Source organism: Panthera leo, chromosome E3, assembly GCF_018350215.1.
Source record: "Panthera leo isolate Ple1 chromosome E3, P.leo_Ple1_pat1.1, whole genome shotgun sequence".
NCBI lineage: Eukaryota > Metazoa > Chordata > Mammalia > Carnivora > Felidae > Panthera > Panthera leo.
The window spans coordinates 32,506,566-32,527,655 of record NC_056694.1 but is presented as its reverse complement, the minus strand read 5'-3'; the positions used below and the strand labels follow the sequence as shown (position 1 = coordinate 32,527,655).

The following is a 21,090-nucleotide window of genomic DNA, read 5'->3' as shown; positions in this document are numbered from 1 at the left end:
GAGCCACCCAGGCGCCCCAAAACAAATCTGAAGTTTCAAAAGTGAATCATTTAAGAAAAATATTATGTAAATAAAAGGATGGGAAGTCTTCAGTGTTAGCAAAAAGCCTGAGGGTGGTTCTAGAACGCCTAATGTCTGGAAGGCACTGCTTTAACACTTGGGAGTGAGTTCGGTTGGAATTCCAGACATTATGAAGGAGCTCCCGCAGAGAAGACGCTAAGTTTTTACAAAATGTCTTGAGTCCAGTGTAAGACAAAGATCTAGGGGCAAACAAGGGTGGCTACAGATTGGTTTGAACTGTTAGGTGTCCAGGAAAATTAGGAAATAGAGAAGTAAATGCAACCTTAGTGTTCCCCCACGATGATGTCTGGATCTCCCATGAAAGCAAAATGGGACAAAAAGAACTTGTGGACCTGACACGGCAAGTGACCTCACCACAGGCTTTGGAAGAAACCATTCGTAAGTAGGAGAGATCCCAGAAACCTTTAAAGAAGGGCCCTTCACTCCTGCACCTTTACGTCAAGGGTCCCTTTACCACTATCTCTGAGGCCAGGCTCCTACTTCCTCTCCTTCAGAGAACCCCTCTTCCCATTTTCCTCTGTGTCCTTCCATAAATAGTTACGTGGGAACACTTATTCCACACTCTTCCGGTTTCCGTGTGGAGGGAGTTGCACCTGGGTGACACTTCCGGCCTCCTGCTCCGCCCCTCACCCGCTCCTCCGCTCCTGATTGGAGGGGGCATCCAGCGCCCACCTTCCGGATTGGTGGAGCTCAGGGCGCGCTGCGCGGTGCTTTGCTCTTCCGCACACCTCCTCCCTACCCAGGGGAGCGGAAACGTCTGCTCGCCTCGAGCCTCGCTTTCCCTTCACCGAGGGGGGAACCGGGTGTGGAATCGGGAGCCCATTCTCCAGCCTGGTTTTCCCACCACTAATCATCCTCTTCGGGCGCACAGGATTCCACCTCGTCGTTGGCATGGCCGCCTGGTGTTGGGCTGTGTGGCTGAAGCCAGTCTGCTCAACTGGTTCCCTGCTGACGGCCATTCAGGTCCTTTCCGGACGTCCTGCTATTTCACGCCGGACTGCCCAGAGATATACTTACACTTATTTCCTTTTCTTTTTAATATTTTATTTTTAAGCGATCTCTATACCCGGCGTGGGGCTCACACAACCCTGAGATGCAGGGGTGCAGTCTCCACCAACTGAGCCAGCCGGGAGCCCCCTTACACTGCTCTCCGCAGAGTCCTAGAAGTGGGGGTGCCGCGTCAAAGGGTACGTGCAGGTAGTGGATTTTACTGTTAATTTTTTTGGCTCAGTTGACCATACTGGACACTTAGTGCTGTGCCATACTCCATCTTCAAAGTTGACCTACTGGACCCACAGCTGTGCAGAGTCCCGTGTGGGGGCAGAAGCCTCGATGCCACGTCTTTGACTTATTACCACCCTTAGTTCCCCAGGGAGTGTAATTCTGGCCAGCACAGACCAGCCTCTGGCATCCCCTGGGCCCTCCCTTCCCAGCGGTGCTCTCCTCGTGACACGCACCCATCTTTCACCCCGGCACGGGGTCTCCGTGCACCCTCTCTGGAGATACTGAAGGACAGACAAACCCCCCGGGGCTGGGGGCTGCATGAAGGCCAGCCCACCAAACCCAAGGTGGCACCGAATTTATCCTTGCCATTCACAGAGATTTATTTTCCCTCCAAAAAATGCCCTACTGAATGCCGATGCCTCTTGCTTTCCCTATTCTTGCGGCCTTCAGTGCTCTACCGGGCTGGCCTGGTCTCATTTTTCTGGAGGAGAGTTCCCTGGAGGACACCCTCCTTTCCGCCCTCAGCAGGCTCTCCCTCGCATTGTCTAGGTCTCAATTCCCACAGCCCATCCTCAGAGAAGCTCCCAGATCACCCGATGAGCACCTACGCCCCCTCTGGTGCTGTCTATCCTGTCCCCCAGTTCATTTTCTTCCGAGGACTTTCATGGCCTCAGGGTACCTCATTTTGTTCACTTGTTTATTATCTATCTATCTATCTATCTATCTATCTATTATCTATCTGTTCATGCCTGTGCCCGGTGCACGGCAAGCTATCTGCTATCATTTGCAGTTCTAAAAATGCGTAACTATGAATGTTCTCAGAAAACTCAAAGCCCTGATCGCCCAGAGGCAGGAACCGAGACCAGGCACAGAGAATTGCTCTGATCCCACAGGGAAGCAGGAGCAAGGTCAGGTCTGGAGGGTGTCCTGGCCCCCACTCCAGGTGCCCTCGTGAGCTCAGTGGGAGACCCCTTGGAGGACGGGAGACAGGTTTCCAATGTCCACAAGCATTTTCCAGTAGCCTCTGCCACGTGCCAGCATGGCTTTCACCAGGCAGGAGGGCAGGGAGGCTGTACGGGTGAGCTTTTCTCTCCGTCTCCATACAGTCTTGCCATTCGCCAATCATCGACCTTGACCTTTTGACCACGTAGCTGTTTGTCAACTACAGAGACAAACAGTGTGCTTTGACTGCATTTTTTTCCCTTGAAGAACCCTTCTTTTCCTTGGCGTTACTAGTTGCCTCTTCCACCCCTCGGGGGCTCTGTCTGTTGTCTTTAGTTCTCGCCAAATGTTTACCATTCCGAGTCTTCTATTGCAGAACACTGTTACAGTTACGAGCCCGTGGTGAGACGTCCCTCGTGGGGTATTCGACCCAGCCAGGCCCTCTCTCCCAGCCCCGGCCTCCTCTGCCCTCTGCCAGCTGCTGTTGCCACATGACAAGAAAGACGGGCATTCTTCAGGGAGGACTAGCGAACTTGCCCCTGACCGCGACAGCGCACAGGAATGCACGCGTGCCCCCAAGACAGGGAGGAGGTCCAGCAGGTCCCCGGGGAGAGGGTGCGCCGAGGGGTCACCCCACGTGATTCTTCATGATTAAAGGTCGCGGTGCAGTTTACACGGCGTGTCTTGTGTCGGACCTTCATGTCAGCCCTGTGAAGCCGGCAGGGCAAGGTATCATTATCCCCACTTTACAGATGAAAGACTGAGGCTCACAAAGGCTGCAGGTGATTTGCCAAAGTTGGGCAGAGCTGGGACTCCAACCCCCTGTTTTCCACCTCGGGCTCCAGGACATTTTCTGCTGCCCTCCTCCCCGCTCACGTGGTTAGGGCCTAATGGAAATCACACGGCAGCCTAGTTAACATCGGGTGACAGGGCTCAGGAAGCGTCAAGCCATCCATCCTTGCATCCTTGACCTTTGGTGGGACTTCCTTCAATCTTTGCAGCAGGCGGGAGGGATCTGGGGAGGCAGCATGTGTCTGCACAGGCCCATTAGCTACGGCTGGGATAGGATGGGGCTTATTAGAGAGGGTCTGATTAAGAAACACGTTCTAGGGGCGCCTGGGTGGCTCAGTCAGTTCAGCGTCTGACTCTTGCTTTCAGCTCAGGTCACAAACCCAAGGTCATGGGATCGAGCCCCACCTTGGGCTCAGCACTGACAGTGTGGAGCCTGCTTGGGATTCTCTCTCCCTCTCTCTCTGCTCCTCCCCTGTGTGCTTGCTCTCTCTCTCTCTCAAAATAAATAAATAAAACTTAAAAAAAAAAACCAGAAATACACTTTAGGGGTGCCTGGGTGGCTCAGTTGTTAAGCGTCCGACTTCGGCTCAGGCCACGATCTCGCCATTCCTCAGTTCCAGCCCTGTGTGGGGCTCTGTGGCGACAGCTTGGAGCCTGGAGCCTGCTTTGGATTCTAGGTCTCCGTCTCTCTCTGCCCCTCCCCCACTCATGCTCTGTCCCTCTCTCTCCCAAAAATAAACATTAAAAAAAAAAAAGTGTTTCTGGCATTTTTGATCCTATTGGCTCACTCACTGGCCCCACTGAATCGAACGCTGTCTTTATTGATCTACTTGGAGACTGGTCTGGATTTTGGATAAGGCCTCTCGTTGATCACTAAAAACACTCACCCAGACACTACACGGACTCAGTCCTGTTTTCAAAATGTATCCCAATGCACCCCCTTTCCACCCAGAAACTCAGGTGGGTCCCACAGACACTCCACAGCCTTGATTTTGGTGCACAGTAGGAACCACGCGAAAGGATCTCCAGATTGACGGCCTAAATGCTCTCCGTGCTATAAAATACCCACCAAAATAATCACATAAAATAACAGACAACCCAGGGTATTAGAACTGCAGAGTCAAAAGAATTATTTGCAAGAGAAAGAATCCTTAACGGGGTAGGAAGAGCAGTGAATGGCTTTCAGGGGGCCAGCATCCTCCGGACGTCAGAACCAGAGCCAGTGTGGGGGAGGGGGCGGGCTATGGAGAATCCGGGCACGCGAAGGAGGACTGGCGGCTCAGGGAGTTTTAAGTTCTGATGGTCGACGGGATGAGGGACGGCGCTCCCAGAAATGCCCAGCCAGACCTCAGACAACAAACAGGACACACCGAGGATTGGTAGCTCGTCACTGGCTCTTTAGTAGAGAGGCTGTCCTGCTTTTGTGCCTTGGTCGGATATTTGCTTGAAGTGTGTGTGTGTGTGTGTGTGTGTGTGTGTGTGTGTGTGTTCACGCACTGCACGTCTGGCCCTGGGTGGGGACAAAGTCCTGCTGGTGACTCACTGGCCCTCCCTCTGCCAGAAGCACCATTTGGCTTGCCGCTGATGCTGGGACATCACCATAAGGCCTTATAGGTGAAAAGAAGGTTAAGGTCCCTCCTTGCCTCCCCTTCCTAGAGAGACACCCCCACCCCCCACCCCCGCAGCCCCTAAAAGGAAGCGGCTTTGGCATGTGCTCCCTTACGTGCTGGGGAGCAAGAGAGAGAGCCGGCCAGCTTCCCGCCGGGACAGGGCGCGCTGCTGAGACGACCACTCAGCCCACCCCCGGAGTCCTTCCTACAATTTAAACCAAGGCCCGTTCTCAGCCTGAGTTGGCGCCGTTCCAGGAACTGTGGGCAGGAGGTCAGCCCTGAGGTGTGGAGCTTTGCAAAACAGACCTGGGCTGCTTGGCGTCTGGAGGTCCGGGGCGGGGGGGGGGGGGGGGGTGTTCCCTCGGCCCCGAAGCGCTCCACCCACAGCCCGGGCTGGACAGGCCCAGGACGCTCTGGGCACTGAAGCCCGGGGGACACCGTGCCGCCACAGGGGCTCCGAGGCCCGCGCCGGAGCTGGCGGGCCAGCTGGCTGGAGCCCAGGCCCCTCCCAGCACCCGCGGCACTCGGAGGGGACGGTGGCTTTGGCCTCCGTTTGCAGGAAGGCAGAGGTCAGCTCGGCCTCCCGCCCTGGTATCTGGACACCAGCCACACTGGAATATCCAGGCGTCCGAGATGCCCTGATGCTGGCAGAAGCCCCTTTGCCCTGGGCGGCCCGGCTTTGCTCTCACCGCGCTGGGGCTTCCGGGCACGGAGCCAGCACTGGGCTTGGGGCAGACACGGCCACACACGGGACACGGGGATTCGGCGGTGCTCCAGGGCAGAAGCCGCCGAGGACGATCCTGCCTGCGCAGGCCTGAGTCTCTCAGTCCGACGTCAACAATGGTGGCAGGCGACATTCGGTGCCTACCGTGTGCTAGGCACTGTTCTGGGCTCTCACTCATTCGTCACAAAACACCATGACGTAGGTGCCACAATTAGCCTCCTTTTAGAGGCGAAGGAAAGGCTCAGAGAAGTGAAGCGACGTCCCCAGGGTCACACAGCCAGTAAAGGCTGGGTCTGGGACTTGAACCTAGGCAACCCAGCACTAGAGAAACTACAACGTTGCCCACCCTAAATCTGAATTTCCTTTTCCTTTTGTCAGGGAGGTGACAGCCCTGTCACACAGATGGGCAAGAGCTAGGATCCCCTTTGCTGGCTAGAAGTCAAAATGAGAGGATTTGTTCATACCATCAAATTAGCAGGTGGCAGAAGCAGGCTCAGAGTCTAGCCTACTGCTCACTGCTTTTATTTACTTGTTTTTTTAAAAAATTGTTTTAATGTTTATTTATTTTCCAGAGAGAGACAGAGCAAAAGAAGGGGAAGGGGCAGAGAGAGAGGGAGACACAGAATCTGAAACAGGCTCCAGACTCTGAGCTCTCGGGACAGAGCCCGACACGGGACTCGAACTCCGACACTTAACTGACTGAGCCACCCAGGCGTCGTCCCCTGCTCCTGAGTAAATGAGCATTTACTGAGCGCCCCCCATAAACCGGGCCCTGGTGATACACAAATGAGTAAAGCAGGAAGTGAGGAAGACTGTTTTTTTTTTTTTTTTAATGTTTATTTATTTTTTGAAAGAGACACAGAGACAGAGCATGAGCAGGGGAGGGGCAGAGAGAGGGAGACACAGAATCCGAAGCAGGCTCCAGGCTCCGAGCTGTCAGCACAGAGCCCGACGCGGGGCTCGAACTCGCGAACCGCGAGATCATGACCTGAGCCCAAGTCGGACGCTTAAGGGACTGAGCCACCCAGGCGCCCCTTAAGGAGGAAAGTACCAAGATCTGCCTCTGGAAGTCAGAGGGTGGGTTAGAAGCAGGCCAAGGGCTGACACCTTTGGGGTAGATCCCTGGTGGGGAACAAGGGTCTGGACCGAGGCAGCAACAAGCCGGTGAGCACCAGCTGAGGCCGGAGGCACCAGCGAGAACTTCTCAGAAGCAGAGTCACCAGGCCTGGCACCGGCTGAGGGGTGGGGGGCCCCCAGCTTGAGCATGCTGATGCACGCGGGTCCGAGCGGGAGGAGCACGTCTGTAGGGCGAGGGCAACGGCCCAGCACGTTTAGCCAAGTCTGGGAACGATGTGGACACGTGGCCAGGTGGTGGGAATACGGGTGGGACCTTCACTCAGGAGAGAACAGGAGCACCTAGCAGAACCCGCCGGTGTGGCGGGTGGGCAGGTGGGACAGGAAGCCCACGTGGAGAAAGCACTGGGCCAGGGGAGGGGACGGAGGAGGAGGGGGTGGTGAGCACAGGGGGCGGAGAAAACCAAGAGCGGACGGTGGGACCCAGAAACAGAGGCTGAGAGAGGAGACCTTAGAAAAGAAGGCGTCCAGGCGCCTGGGTGGCTCAGTCGGTAAAGCGTCCGACCTCGGCTGGGGTCATGATCTCGCGGTTCATGGGTTCGAGCCCCGCGTCGGGCTCTGTGCCGACGGCTCGGAGCCTGGAGCCTGCTTCGGATTCTCTGTCTCCCTCTCTCTCTGCCCCTTCCCTGCTCACGCTCTCGCTCTCTCTCAAAAATAAAATAGACGTTAAAAAAAAGAAGAGACAGGCAAACTTGCTGAGGACAATCTTAGTGACGTACATTATAGCCCTTCTTTATCCTTCTCCCACGGCACCTGCCGCGGCCTGATGCCACAATGCACCTGTTTACCTGGGCGTTCTTGCTCTCCTCCGTGACGGCATCAGGGACCTTCTGTGTGGTGCAGCCCTCCCAGCACTTAGAACAGTGCCGGCTTTGTCGATGGTGCTCAGTAAATAGGTACGGAGGGAATGACTGAACGAGACAGAGTTCAAGGAGCTGAACAGCTAAGAAAAAGAACCAGACCTAGATTTTTCTTTTCAAGTTTGCTACCAGAAGGAAGAAGAAATATTTATCAAGGGCCTGGAGCCCCTTCCCAAAGATAAAACTCCGGGCCTAGATGGCTTCCCTCGTGAATTCTGCCAAACACTCAAGAAAGGATAACACCAACTGAATGAAACCAAAGAAGAGGGAACCCGCCCCCCCACACCTCCGACACCCCCCCCCCCAACACTCATCCTTGGAGGCCTGAATTACCCCGATTCCAAAACCAGGCAAGACATCACAAGAATATAAAAAGGCAGACCAACATCCCTCATGTTCAGAAGCACACACGATTTTAACAAAATTTTTGCAACTCGTCTCCTCCCTTTAAGAGGTGGAATCTATTTCCCCACCCACTGAACCCTGGCTGCCCCTGTGATTTCTTCTATCAAGAAAAGGCAGTGGAAGGGACGCAGTGGCCAGTGCGGAGCGGGGGCCTCCCGAGACCTCACGTACTTCCTCTCTCTCTCTCTGCTCAGCTACCACATGAACAAGCTGGAGGGCAGGAGATTGGACGGGGCAGAGATCAGCCTTTCCGGCAAAGACCACGCTCGACCAGCCAGCCCCCAGCTGACCCACCAGCTGACCACAGACCCAAGAGAGCGCCCAGCCGAGCCCAGCCCACACCACCCACCTGCAGAATCACGAACTAAACCCGGTACAACCTTGGATTGCGAGTCACGTGTTCGGCGAGTGTTCCGCAAGACAAGCAAACGTTTCTAATAAATTTCAACTTGATAAACGAGCGATGTCTCGCAATACGAGCAGTAGGCGATAGCAAATGTCACATGATCGCAACCGAGCCAACGTTCCCGAAATTCGCCTTGGTACGCGAGCGCTTTGGACAAGCACGTTTCCGCAACGATCTGCGCTCGCGAAGCGAGGTTTCTCCGTGAACAGTTTCCGTTTTATGCCACGACGTTTCAGAGTGGTTTGTTACACAGCAGAAGCTAACTGCTACAGTGGAAACACTGCTTTATCAGATTCGGTCCTCAAGGGGCAGAGACAATGTCTCGCTCATCATATCCCCAGAGCTCAAGGTTGCGCGGCAATTATTTGCTGAACGTCTGCTGGCTTGGGCAGCTTTTGCAGAAGACCTAGTAACTGTCATCCTGCCCATGACTGCTGCCTGAGCCCCTCAATTAAAGATCTCACCGCCGGCTGCTGGCATCCAAGGAGCTCCTTGGCATTATGCCACCCAGCAGACCCACACCCCAGCCCAGAGAGGGCTGCTGGTGTCCCTGCAGGCATGCAGCACGTCAGCGTGGCAGGGAGGTGGAACTGGATTAGGCAGCCGGGGCCGAAGCCGGCGTCAGATTCGGGGCGTCACCCCATCCTCACGGCCATTAGGCTGGGAATGTTTTTGCCTTCACAGAACACTCTGTACTAGTGACTTTCAAGTAATCCCCGGGAGATCGGAGGCATTCACGTTAACAGCCCGTCACCTTTCCTAAGTGACAAGAGTTGGCATTTCTGTACACGCGTTGTGCCGCCAAGTCAGGGACCAGGAATCGCTTCCTACAACGTAGCCTGGCCGAGGAGCCCCCAGACCAGGAAAGCCGGGCCCGCACCTCCAGGGGAGTTAACACGGGGAGGTGGACGGAGGGGAGAAGATGAACAGGAGGTAACGGGGGCAAAATATGCAAGGAAACAGCGCCAGACTGACTGGACTGGAGCCTAGCAGTGTAACCCCTCTGTGCCTCAGTTTCCCCACTGGTAAAACGGGGATGAGGATGGCACACCTACCTTCTAGGACTTCTAGGAGATACTACAGCACGAGTGCTTAGAGCAGCGGCTGGGATGCAAGCCAGCAACCACGACCATTAACATGGTCAAGGAGCTTCTCAGAACCACCGCCCCCAGGCCAGCCCTTCCCACAGAGCCAGGGTGCTCTCGTCCTGTCCACTGCCACCACTCTCCGGTGGGACCCTCCACATGGAAATCAACCACTAGCACGGTCTCCTGGGGGGGGAAAGAAGTCAAAAATGGCAACGGGCAGCTCAGGGAACGTGGAGCATGAGGGGCTGTTTCGGGCACCGGCCCCACTATGCTTACGTCGCTTTCCCCTGTGTACCACCTTCGGAATTTCAGGTGGGTCCCGTAATTCCCTTGGTACTAGTGAGTTCCTCACTTTCTAAGCTTACATCTTTATAAAAAAAATTTTTTTTAATGTTTATTTATTTCTGAGACAATGCGAGAGACAGAGTGCAGGCAGCGGAGGGCAGAGGGAGACACAGAATCTGAAGCGGGCTCCAGGCTCCGAGCTGTCAGCCCAGAGCCCGACACGGGGCTCGAACCCACGAACTGTGAGATCATGACCTGAGCCGAAGTCGGCCGCTCCACCGACTGAGCCACTCAGGCGCCCCTAAGCTTACATCTTTATAAAAGGAAACCTTGTACCAGGACTCAAATGGAAAGTCCTCGTTGCCTGCCATTAACCAAGGGTGTTGGGAAAAAGAAATACAATGGAAACAAAACAACGTTACTAGATGCCAGCTAGAAACCGGGGCCGCTGAAAGCCAGGTCCCAAGCCAACTTGCTGTCTCCTTGCTGAAACAGGATGTCACAAGTGTTTGGGAAGTTTGAAGGCAACTTGGCACAAAACTGAGACTTTCTCCTTGGAAGGCTGGAAGGGAATGATTTAAAAGGGATTCTGTTTTATATAATGCTATGTGCCTTGCCTCCCCTAAAGCAGCTGTGATCCTTAGCTGTGTCAACTTGGTTGAGCCACCGTATTTCTGTGAGGGTGTTTTGGGGTGTGATTACCATTTACATTGGTGGGCTTCGAGAAGAGCAGATTATCCTCTCTAATGTGGGTGGGCCTCATCAAATCAGGCGAAGGCATGACTGGAACAAGGCTGACCTTCTCCAAGCAAGAAGGAATTCAGCCAGTAGACGGCCTTCGGACTTGAACTACAGCATCTCCTCTCCCTGGGTCTCCAGCCTGCCAGCCCACCGTGCAGACTTTGGACCCACCAGCCTCCATAACTACGTAAGCCAATTCCTTAAAATAAATCTCTCTCTATATATACACATCCTGTTGGTTCTGCTTCTTGGAGAACTCTAACCCAGCATCTCTCCATTGGGGTTCCCAGCCCATACAGATTCGCTAACTTGAGAGTTGGCAAGTCACGCCCCTTAACTGGGCAGGGAAGGGGGAAGTGGGGACAAACGACAGGAAGAGATTCCCTCTGTGAAACACTGAAGACCAGTGATTATCGGGCCCTACATCCCAGAACAAGGTTTTCCCGACTTCCATTGCCATCACCTTCTCGATTACCACTCTGGGAATCGACTTCATCCTGGTCTTTAAATAAACCCACTCGCTAACAGAAATACACGTATTTTTAAAAGAAATCTTCTGGCTCCCTGGCAGTGGAAAATCAGCATCACTTGCTACAAATAGAGATTGATTGTGAAAACAAACGCCCCCCCACCCCCGCAAAAGTCCCCGAGTTCTGGCTCAGTGCTGTTGTCTGTCCGAGGGCTACACCGAAGACACGCACCGTCTGAAGAAGGAACGCGAAGTTGGAAAGGCATGAAACGTGTCAGCACCCACTAAGATTTTTCCCTCGATGGAATCAGGATTGTTGAAAGAGGATCGGAAAGGGAACCACCTCTCACAGAGTGATTTCGCGCCATGTGACGTGTCCAGCGCCTTCGAAAGTCACTGCAGCGTCGTGCAGAAAACAGCACCTTGCACGGATTGCAACTGTACCCCCGGCAGGTGCCCACACAGCAGGCACACCCCTCTTCCTTCCAGACCCCCCCCCCACCGCCCACTCACTTGGGTCAGCGGGTCCCAGACCCTTTGGTGGGTCCTCCCTTAGACCCAGAGGCCCCAGCCCCCAGGAACCTGGAGCCTTCGAACCCTGCTGGTGGGAACATAAGAAGGTACAGCCACTTTGGAACACAGGCTGGCTGCTCTTCGAGCAGTTAAACACTGTTACCACCCGAGGCAGCAACTCCACGTGGAGGGATACACCCAACAGACACGGGGACACGGGTCCAAGTAGGTACCTGAATGTCCACTGCAGCGTTCCTCACCACGGCCAAGAGGTGGAGGCAGCCCCTGTGTCCAGCAACTCGTGAACGGATGAACACAAGCGGTGACACCCATATGGTGGAATATTATTCGGCCCTGAAAAGGGAGAAAGCACCGACACGTGCCGCAACAGGGAAGAACCACGAAGACGTGCTGCGAGGGAAAAGAAGCCAGACGCAAAAGGCCACGCGGCACACGACCCCATTTGCACGGACTGTCCAGAACAGGCCGGTGTGCAGAGATGGCTGAGCTCACTGGGGGCCGGTAACCCGCCACCCCTGACGGCGCGAGGCCACTCCAGAGCCCTGTGCAGGCCCTGAGGCGGAAGGGAGGGTGAGTGGAGACCGGAAGCATCTCCAAGAAGAGGGCCTCCAGACGATCAGTGTCCTCCTTCCGCTTGGGAAGTCCCACCCAGCCTCTGGGTGCAGGGAGAGGAATATTCCGAGGCTCATCAGCTCTAGCCTGGAAAACCGTTGGGAGAGCCCCAGGGCCCCACCTGGGAGAGGGCGGCGGGACCTCAGCCAGGCTCGTGGACACAGCTGGGCAGGTGCCCCGGGGTGTGGTCCATAGACCCAGGGGGCAGGAGCACAATTTCCCGGCTGTCTCCAGAGGGGTGAGGGGGTCCTCGAAATTGCCCAGGAAAGGGGGAGCTTGTGTTAGCAGCCAACACTCGCGGCATCTGGGGGTGGGCGGGGGATGGGGTGGGCACATCACGGAGTGAAGGGAAACAGTGACAGAGACAACACTATTATCAGTTCTGCCCTGTCTGCGTATCCCCCCCGGGGCCACACGTGACCCATAACCGTCTTTAAAACACATGAGCTTGAGTCGATTCGTTTTTAAGCGTGTATCACTCCATCAAAGGAAAAGCCGTATCCCGGGCCAAGCGATGGACATTTTAGTAACGCAAATTTTAAATAAATATGAGCACATCACAGTTTCTAACGTTTGCCCGTATGCTATAGAAGCTGCCTCCTAACGCCCGTGGGTGTGCAGACCGCACTCTGGGCGTGGCGGCAACGAAGCCTCTTTCGGGCTCTGCCCTAGAAGAATGTGACCCCGTGTCACTGACACAAATGGACGCTGACCGTGCCATCCGGGGCCTGACGCGGCTCCAGGCGGAGCCCGCCACGGGAGGGACAGGGAACGGCTAGCTGTCCCGGCCCCAGTTATCTCTTCCACCCCACCCCCGAGTCTCTCCCCTCCCTTCTCACCCCCTGCAGCCTCCGGCTGGCTCCTCACCCACCCCTGGGATCCTCCTCTGGGGTGGGCTGGGAAGCATGGAGCCCCAAGACTCCAGGGTGACTCCCTCTCTCAGCACTTCACAGGACAGAGGGTCCCCGAGCACCTGCTACTGCACGCTGAGCTGGGTGCTGGATGCTGGAGGCACCCCCGTGACCTCACCGGATGGGTCCGTCCCCGCATCCACCAGCCCTGGCCTTCGGCAAAGACCAGCAGAAAGAACGGATAGCTTTAGACTCCAGGTTCCTGGCCAAAGCGGGATTCCCAGAATGCCATTCCACACACACCTGAAACAGAATCAAGACGGCCTGGGGGAGGGGCGGGTCCGTCCTCCGTGAGACAGGCTGGGGGGCAGAGAGCTCACGGCCGGGGGGGGGGGGCCCCCAGGCCTGCCCAGATGGCCGGCTTCGGAGGAAGGATGCCAGCCTCCGGGACACCCACCAAAACATGTGCTAACAAAGGAACTTTCCCGGCTCGACGGGCCGGGATTATTCCAAGAGGAGGACGCAGATGTCTGTTTTCACAAAGACGGACGTGGCGGGATACATCAAATGCAGCAGGGTCTGTGGGGTCCACCAGACCTGGATTCAAATCCAAAACACAGCCACTGTGTGGTTTTAAGCAAAAATGTTAAGACTCCACTTTTCCATCTACTAATGGGAATTAGAACAGTCCCTACCCTCACGGGGCGGTTGTTTGGTGTTTTTAATATTTATTTATTTATTTATTTACTGTTTACTCATTTTTTAGAAAGGGAGAGAGAGAGAGCGCGCGTGTATAAGCGGGGGAGGGGCAGAAGAGAGAGGGGGATAGAGGATCCGAAGCGGGTTCTGTGCTGACAGCAGGGAGCCCAATGTGGTACTCAAAGTCACGGACCGCGAGATCATGACCCGAGCCGAAGTCAGATGCTCAAATGACCGAGCCACCCAGGTGCCCCCAAGATTCCGTTTTTAAGCAATCTCTACACCCAACGTGGGACGCGAACCCACAGCCCTGAGATCAAGAGTTGCAGGCTCCACCGAGGGAGCCAGCCAGGCATCCCGGGTTGGTGTTCATTTTAAATGAGATAAAGGATACAAAGCCCGTGGCCCAGGAAACTGCTCTGCACCTTACAAATGCTAGAACAACAGCAATGGTAATTATTATTATTGCCACGGACAATGGCGCCAGAATGCAAGCCATTTTCTACTCCCCTCAGATAACCAACCTAAAACGCGGCTCGAGCCCCGGCTCCTTACGTGTCTCTGAATTCTCTTCAAAGCTCCCATTCCCCAAGGCCTCCTGGATACCCTTCGGGGGTTCTCATAATGGCCCTACTGGGGCCACTATATTCACTGTCGCCCCATTCTGTTAACAGCACCCAGACAGGAAACCCCTTACACCCACGAGGCGTCCACAGTGGGATGTTCCGAAGGGAACGCTCCCCGGGGGCCGCATGGCCCCCCATTACCCTGGCCCCGGGTTACTGGAACTTATGGAACTTCAGGTACAGAGGAAGCACGTGCTCTCTGGTACAGATGAGGCTGGGGTTCCCGTGTCCATTCCTGCCATTGCTCTTCCTTTCCCTCCCCTTTCTCCAGAGGCAGCCACCAGACCTATTTTGATGTGTCCTTCCAGACACTCTTGCTTACGTCCACACGATACATACGAGGCCACAGGAAACGCTGCTAGTCCTTGTTGATTTTCATACAAAAAGAGTATTTCCCCACCAATCGCTTTGCTATAACAAAGCCTTATGGATCTTTCTCCACCGGGACACACAGATGAATCTCATTCCTTTTAACCTCTGTAAACTGTCCTGTTAACGACCGGTGGATATTTAGGTTGCTTCTAGGTTACTTCCTCTTCCCCCCCCCCACCCCGCCTCTCTCCTCTCCCTCTCTCTCTCTCTCTCTCTCTCTGCCTTTTCCACTGCAACAATGCTGTGTGAACATCATCCTGCCCGCCTCCCTAGCCAGGTTCTTGGGGATCTGGAGGAAAGCCCCTCCACCCGGCCCCCCTCTCCCCGTCCCGCTCCGTGCCCCCTGCTGCCCTCCCTGAACGGCAGGCGACCTGCACACTGCTCCTCGAGTGGGATGCCGCCAGCATTGTCCGCCGTCCTTCTCTGCTCCCGCCCGCACACCCAGGACCATCGCTGCTTGGGGAAATCCTAGGGACTCTGCTGAGCCCGTCTCCCGTCCCACGAGGCTTAAGGAAACCCTTTGCCCACCACAACCACCGGCTTCCACGAAACCACATCTCTGTCTCCGTCCCGGTCCTGGCACAAGCATCCTTGGACCAGGCTGCAGCCTCCTTGGAAGACAGCGAAATCCCTCTCTGCCTGTAGCAGCTCTCTGCACAGAGTTGCTAAATCGTACCCAGCAAGATGAAAGGGGGCCAGCCAGCCGCTCCCTCGCCCTTCCCTCGGTTCAAGCAAGCCACTCCTATCTACACCGACACACAACTCCTCCCATCCTCAGAGCAACGTCCGAGGTCATCCGGGCAGCACAAGGACCCTCATTAAAGGGAGAGACTCTCTGGGAAGCTGAGTGGCTGCGAGGTCTGAGGCCAGACACACGGATCTTTCTGCGGAAGCGAAGCTGGGGCGGAGAGCTCACAGATACTCCAGGATCGGTGGCGTCGTCCGAAGCGTGAACTGCGTGTCCATCCCGGTCACGGTGATGCCAATTCCCAAACGGCAGTCACGCCAGGGCTAAGCTTTTTGCTCTGGATCAGCCGGGCTTATCCACGACACCCTTCGATTATTTTTTAAAAAACGTGTTAAAGCTGAAAGCATCAACTGTAGTTTCACTCTACCAAACGGTGTATCTGTGAACCGGTCTGGGTGCCGTTGATGTGAAACCCCAACTGACACAAGGACATGATTACTCTTTCTTGGTTCACGTTCAGCTTGCAGAACTCCAAAAAATATCTCGCATGCCGCCAGTGACGACACACTGTGAGAAGCATTCGTGAGAACAAGACGAACGAGACGACTCTGAGTCGTATTTATTGACGGCGTTTGCCAGATACGTCGGTGATCAGAAGTGCCAGAACCAGAAACGTTCCAAGTGACTTCTCTACGGGGAAGCCATCTGCAGTGAGGGACTTAACTTCTCCGTCCCCACATCCCACACGGTGAGAGGGAGCTTACACCCTTTACACCCGTATTCCTCAAGATAATCTCCATGCCAAATGTCGCCCCCCGCGACCCCTCCTCCAGCTCACCACCTAGGAATGCTAGGAAGCTTCTAGAAGCTGAGGTCATCCAACCTGTCCACAGAGGGCAGGAATTGGGGCAATCTCTACGCCCTCACTTCCCTTTTAGATCAAAAGCAGCTCCACTTCCCAAGGACAGTGGGGGCCGTAGGAATTCAGTTATTCACGTTAACAACTTACTCATTAGGCACAGCAGATACCTCTTGAACAAAACCAACAGTGTCTTAAGACGGGAAGGAGGGAGGGACTCATATAGCTGGTTCTCCTTCAGCCCCTCCTCCTCCCTACATCCTGCCCCAGGATGGGCAAACATCCCCCAGAGCCCAACGGCTGGGCCCGAGAGTGACCCAAGGCCCAGCGGGAAGTGACCTACTGCCTGGGCATAGTGTCTTGTCTACCTTTCTCCCATCAGTACGTGAGCACGGAAAACTCAGCATCCCAGGTGGATGGCACATGCCATAAGGGACCCTGATCCTGGGGACCTGGCCTGGAACCCCCACGACGGCTCCGATGCCATTGAGCTCCTGGGCAGTGCACCCTTAGACCCAGATCTGCTCCTGATTCTGCTGACAACCTGCCGGGTGACCTGGGGCAAGTCAGGGTGTCCCTAGTTGTCAAACTGGGATTTTCTAAGGTTCTCACGCCCTTGAAATTTCCCCATCTTAGCCCCTGGCTGCCCTGAATGCAGACAGCTCTCGCCCCTCCCAGGCCCTTGCCCAAGGCTCAGCTGCCTGGAAGAACCCAAGTGACTGGAACAGAGCTACGCTAGCTCTGCGTCACAGGCACCACCACCAGCCCCCACCCTGGGTATCCGGTTACTAGCCCAGCACTCTCGCTGGGTAGCAGTTCTGCCTCTGATATTTTTAGACTCCCCCCCCCCCCCTTGGCCTGTCCCTAACGAGAGCCAGATGCATCTGGGGAGGATTCCACTCTGCACTCTGGGTAACTCCTGCAGGGCCTTGGGTAACTCCATCACGCCTGGGGCAAGAAAGGGGAGCCTCTGCTTCCCACCACCCCCACCCCAACCCCTATTCTTCCCCAGACAAGCTGAAGCCAAGTCCAAGAGTCAGGCCTCCGGTCCGTCTAAGGTGCCAGGTGCCTCCTTTCCCCACTCCAGCTGCCACCACCAAGTGCCTGCTCTCCTAAGCCGACGTCCAGGGCTGATTCTCCCTCCTAGAAGCCCGGCACCAACCTTCACCTGCCTCTTCTCCAGGGACTCTGCTCCAGTGCCTGGGACCCCACCCTACCTTTCGGGCATGGCAGCCGCCACCCCTGCTCTGTGTCAGAGCCCCACTTGTCCACAGAGCTGGGCAGCGGCCACATGTTACAAAACACAGACACACACACACACACACACACACCTGCCCCCCCAGGGAGGGTGGTTGGATTCTTCCTCCCAAACGACTCATCAACCAGCCAGCAATCCAATGGCCGTCCCATCTGGCCTTGCAAAAACACTTCTATATTTTTGTCTCGACAGACTTCCCCTCCTGGTCACGTCTGACCGAGTCTACTGCAACAGGGAGCTGGCCTCTGCTGTGCCCCCATCAACCAGGAAGGCCGCTGAGGGGCAGGACAGTCCCCAGGGGATGAAAACTTGGCCAGTTGAGTCAACCTATGAATCACTTGTGGCTGTAAAATGGAGACTCTGAACGCACACGCACGTGGTTTCGGCTCCTGCCTGGAATGTACGTGCGAGGCTGAGAAAGGAAATCTAGGTGAAACGTTTGCTTCCATCGCAGGAAGACAGCGTCTTGTGAAGCCAGGGAGGGGTGACTGAATGGACGTGCCCTGTATTTACAGTTAGATGCCACGGAGCCCCGTTTGCCAGACAGGGTGTCACTTTGCTGGGTGGGCGGTGTAGCCGCAGCCCCCCGAGCCTCCCCACCAGGCTGGCCACCTCCGTGGCTTCCACCCCAGACACCAGTCCCCAGATTTCCCCACTTTAGGGAGTCTCAGTTTCCCCACTTTAGGGACACAGCAAGCTCCAGGCTACGTGGCCCGCTCTCCAACTCCCACTCCTCAATTCCTGGCCCTCAATTCCTGGCGGGGGCAGATCCCAAATCCCTCAGTGGGAAAACAGGTTAGGCGTCTTCCTGCCACCCCCATGCCCCTCCCTCGGCTCTGGGCTTGGCATCTGCCAAGGCCCCCCTGGGCATCTGGGCCCTGTTTTTCCCAGAAGGGTCTCCCCACCCCCCCCCCCATCTTCCCGCCCCATTCCAGGAAACCCACCGGGGCATTTCCAGGTGGATAAGGGGAGGGCTTGGGGAGAGGGAGGTTCAAAGTCTGGCTCTGGGCACTCACTAGCTCAGTGCTCTTGAGAAATTGACTTAACGTCTCCCACCTGGCTCTCCCCACCTGCCACCTGGGAGCAGGGATGGACGCAGCTGTGTGAAGCTTCCAGAAGGGGAGAGCGTGGGCGCACTGAATGCTGCACAGGCGTTCCGCAAACACTCCATTAGCTTCAGTTCCCATCCGGGTCCCTCCCGCAGTCCTAGGGGGACCCGGGCTCCTGTCTCTTCCTCAGCCTCACTTCTACTTCCTTGTACCGAGGCCAAATTCTGGGAGAGGTGGCTTGCAATGGTCAGCAGCCTCTGAGACTCCACTAATTCAGACGGAAGTAAAGAGGTGGCTGAAGACTTTTTTTTTTTTAATGGTGGTAAAAATACATACAATCGACCATCGATCATTTAGGCACTTGTAACTGTAGAATTCAGTGACATTAAATACACCCCAAATGTCATGCAGTCTTCACCACTGTCTATACCCCAAATGTTTTCACCCTCCCCAACATAAAACTTACCCATTAAGCGATAACCCCCCACCCCGCCCCAGTCCCTGGCAACCTGTACTTTCTGTTTCTGCCCTATGAATCTGCCCGTCCTAGGTGCCTTTCGACAGTGGGATCATACAAGATTGGGGCTGCAGCCTTCCCAAGCCCCTCACCCTTCCTCTGCCTGTCACTTTTCAGGCTTGCCTCTCCAGTATAGACACCGCTAAATTACAAGATCACCCCTGAGCCAATCCCACTCCACACACACACACACACACACACACACACACACACACACACACGTCTTTGGAGTTTGGAAGGAGGCAGGGTGACTTTCCCCAAACCTGATACCGGGCTGTCCGCCTTGTTCCAAAAATAAGGGGTGGCTTCTGCGGCCTGGAAGGAGGGCTTTGTTCTGCGGGGTATCCCTATCCCTCATGTCCAGATACCCTCAACCGGCTCCCATTTATGATGTCCCCATGGGAGCCCCAAATCAGGGCCTCCTTGGGGTGTGTTTAGGACCCTGGATTTGGAGAGTGTATGGTCCGTCTATACTCGAGCTCCAGCCTCCCCTTTCTCTGGAACCCATGGGTGGGGCCGCCAAAGACCCCCACCCCAACCAGAATGAGAAGGGAGAAGCGGCTTCCCAGCGGCGCCTCCAGGCTCCTCCAAGGAAGTTGCTCCTCGTCGCTGGGGGGCGCAACGGAGCCGCGGCCGAGGGGGTACCCACTGACCCGGCCTGGGCGCAGCCCGGCCCGCCGCTCGGTAAGATGGGGGACGGTGCGCCGAGGCGCCCGGGACCTTCCCGCGACAGACGGCTGCGCCGGACTCCGAGAGCCCCGGGAGGGCAGTCGGCGGGGGCGAGGGGAGCCGCCCTGACTCCTCCCCGAACTTTTCCCGCCCGCCTCGGCGCAAAAGGCGCAGGAAGCGGTCCGGGGGTGGGGAGGTGGAATTCGGGGTGCGCGGCGAACTCGGCGCACGGGGAAGGTCCGCGCCCTGGTCCCCTGGCGGAGGACCGTGGCGGGGGGGGGGGGGGGTTCGGTACGGATGGGCCTCGGCCCCTCCCTGCCCCCCACCAACGGCGGGACTCCCTCGGTCCCGTGCGCGCAGGGGCGCGCGGCCGGCTCCCGGGGCGCACGCTGCCCGGAGCCCCCCCGACGTGGCCCTGCGCCCCGCGCGCGCTTCCCGGGCGCGAGCCCCACTCACCGGGCGCAGGCGGCTGGACCGACGGACGGGCTGGGGCGCGAGGCGAGGCCGCCGGGCTGTTTTGAAGCTCTGGGCTGGGACTGCGCGCCCTCCCTCCTCCCTCGCGGTGGCGCGGAGCCTCCTCCCCGCGTCCCCTCCTTCCCGGATCCCGCCTCCCGGGGCGTGATGTCAGGGGCCCGGAGAGCGGAGTGGGAGGGCCGGCGGCAGGCGGGTGGGGGGACGCCGGAGGGAAAGGCTGCGGCCCGGGGAGCGCCCCCGGCCCCCGGCCGCCCCCGGGCGCAACTCGGGCCAAGTTTGGGGCGGAGTCTGCCGCGCAGTTCGGGGAAAGAGGGAGAATCGCGCCGCTGCGGGCAGCCAGGAGTCCCTCCGCCGCGCTCGCCCGGACGGATTTCCACTCCCTCCCCTCTCCGGTCCCTCTGCCCCCCTTTTCTCCTCCAACCTTCCCGTAAGGGTTCAGAACGACGGATCTGGAATCCGACTTCCTGCTGGAGAACCCCTTCTCAGGCCCACTTCTCAACTTTGTGATCCTGTCCTTCCTACACCTTTCCTGCCTCGGTTTCCTCTTCTGGAAAGGGGAGTCACAATGGGACCTGTAGGGTCGTTGGAAGACCCGAAAGTGGTGATACACGCGGGCCCAGTGCCTGGCACATAGTTAGTGCTCAGTGAATATGAACGGTTGTTATTTTTATTCTCCGACCTTGGTGGGAGGGGGCAGGGCAACCGGGAACCCAAGTCTTAGGACTCCCGCCGAGCCCAGCCCCCCCCACTTGCTGCTTCCCCCCACTGCACACACACCCTTGCACAAACCACCACCCACATCCTTTGAACCCACAGCCCTGGAATTTATGATCCCTAGAAGTGACAGCAGAAGACAAGGAACAGCCAGCCTCTCTTTCCAGCCTCAGTTTTCCCATCTGGAAACTGAGAGGACTAATGTGTTCTGGAGGTTCTTGGGGAGTTGGAGGAGGCCAGAGGTACCCAAGCCCCATGTGTGGAGTGGGGGGAGCATTTAGTATACTGAAAAATCGAAGAAGTTCCAAAACAGGGCCACAACATAACAGTATATTTTAAGCTTTTAATTTAACAGGTTCATATTATTTGCATGCACCCCAAAATACAAGGCAGTAGACCGCATTACG

The 21,090-nt window shown here is 56.4% G+C and overlaps 1 protein-coding gene and 1 long non-coding RNA gene across 3 annotated transcripts in view; one reads left to right on the top strand and one right to left on the bottom strand.

Annotated features, from left to right (window-relative positions):
- The window catches only part of EMP2 (epithelial membrane protein 2), a 28,865-nt gene extending 8,767 nt beyond the window's left edge, over positions 1-20,098 (bottom strand). Inside the window, exons 1-2 of one of the 2 annotated variants that reach the window (XM_042922185.1) lie at positions 19,952-20,098; positions 11,508-11,628 (exon numbers count right to left, since the gene is read on the bottom strand). The gene's annotated coding sequence lies outside the window, so the exon portion shown is untranslated. The remainder of the gene's footprint in view (positions 1-11,507; positions 11,629-19,951) is intronic. The other variant, XM_042922183.1, reaches the window with a different exon arrangement.
- LOC122209894 lies at positions 104-2,925 on the top strand. The gene is made up of 3 exons (XR_006197818.1): positions 104-459; positions 1,136-1,268; positions 2,624-2,925. It is a non-coding gene; the product is annotated as an uncharacterized LOC122209894 (long non-coding RNA).
- Positions 20,099-21,090: the final 992 nt, after the last annotated feature.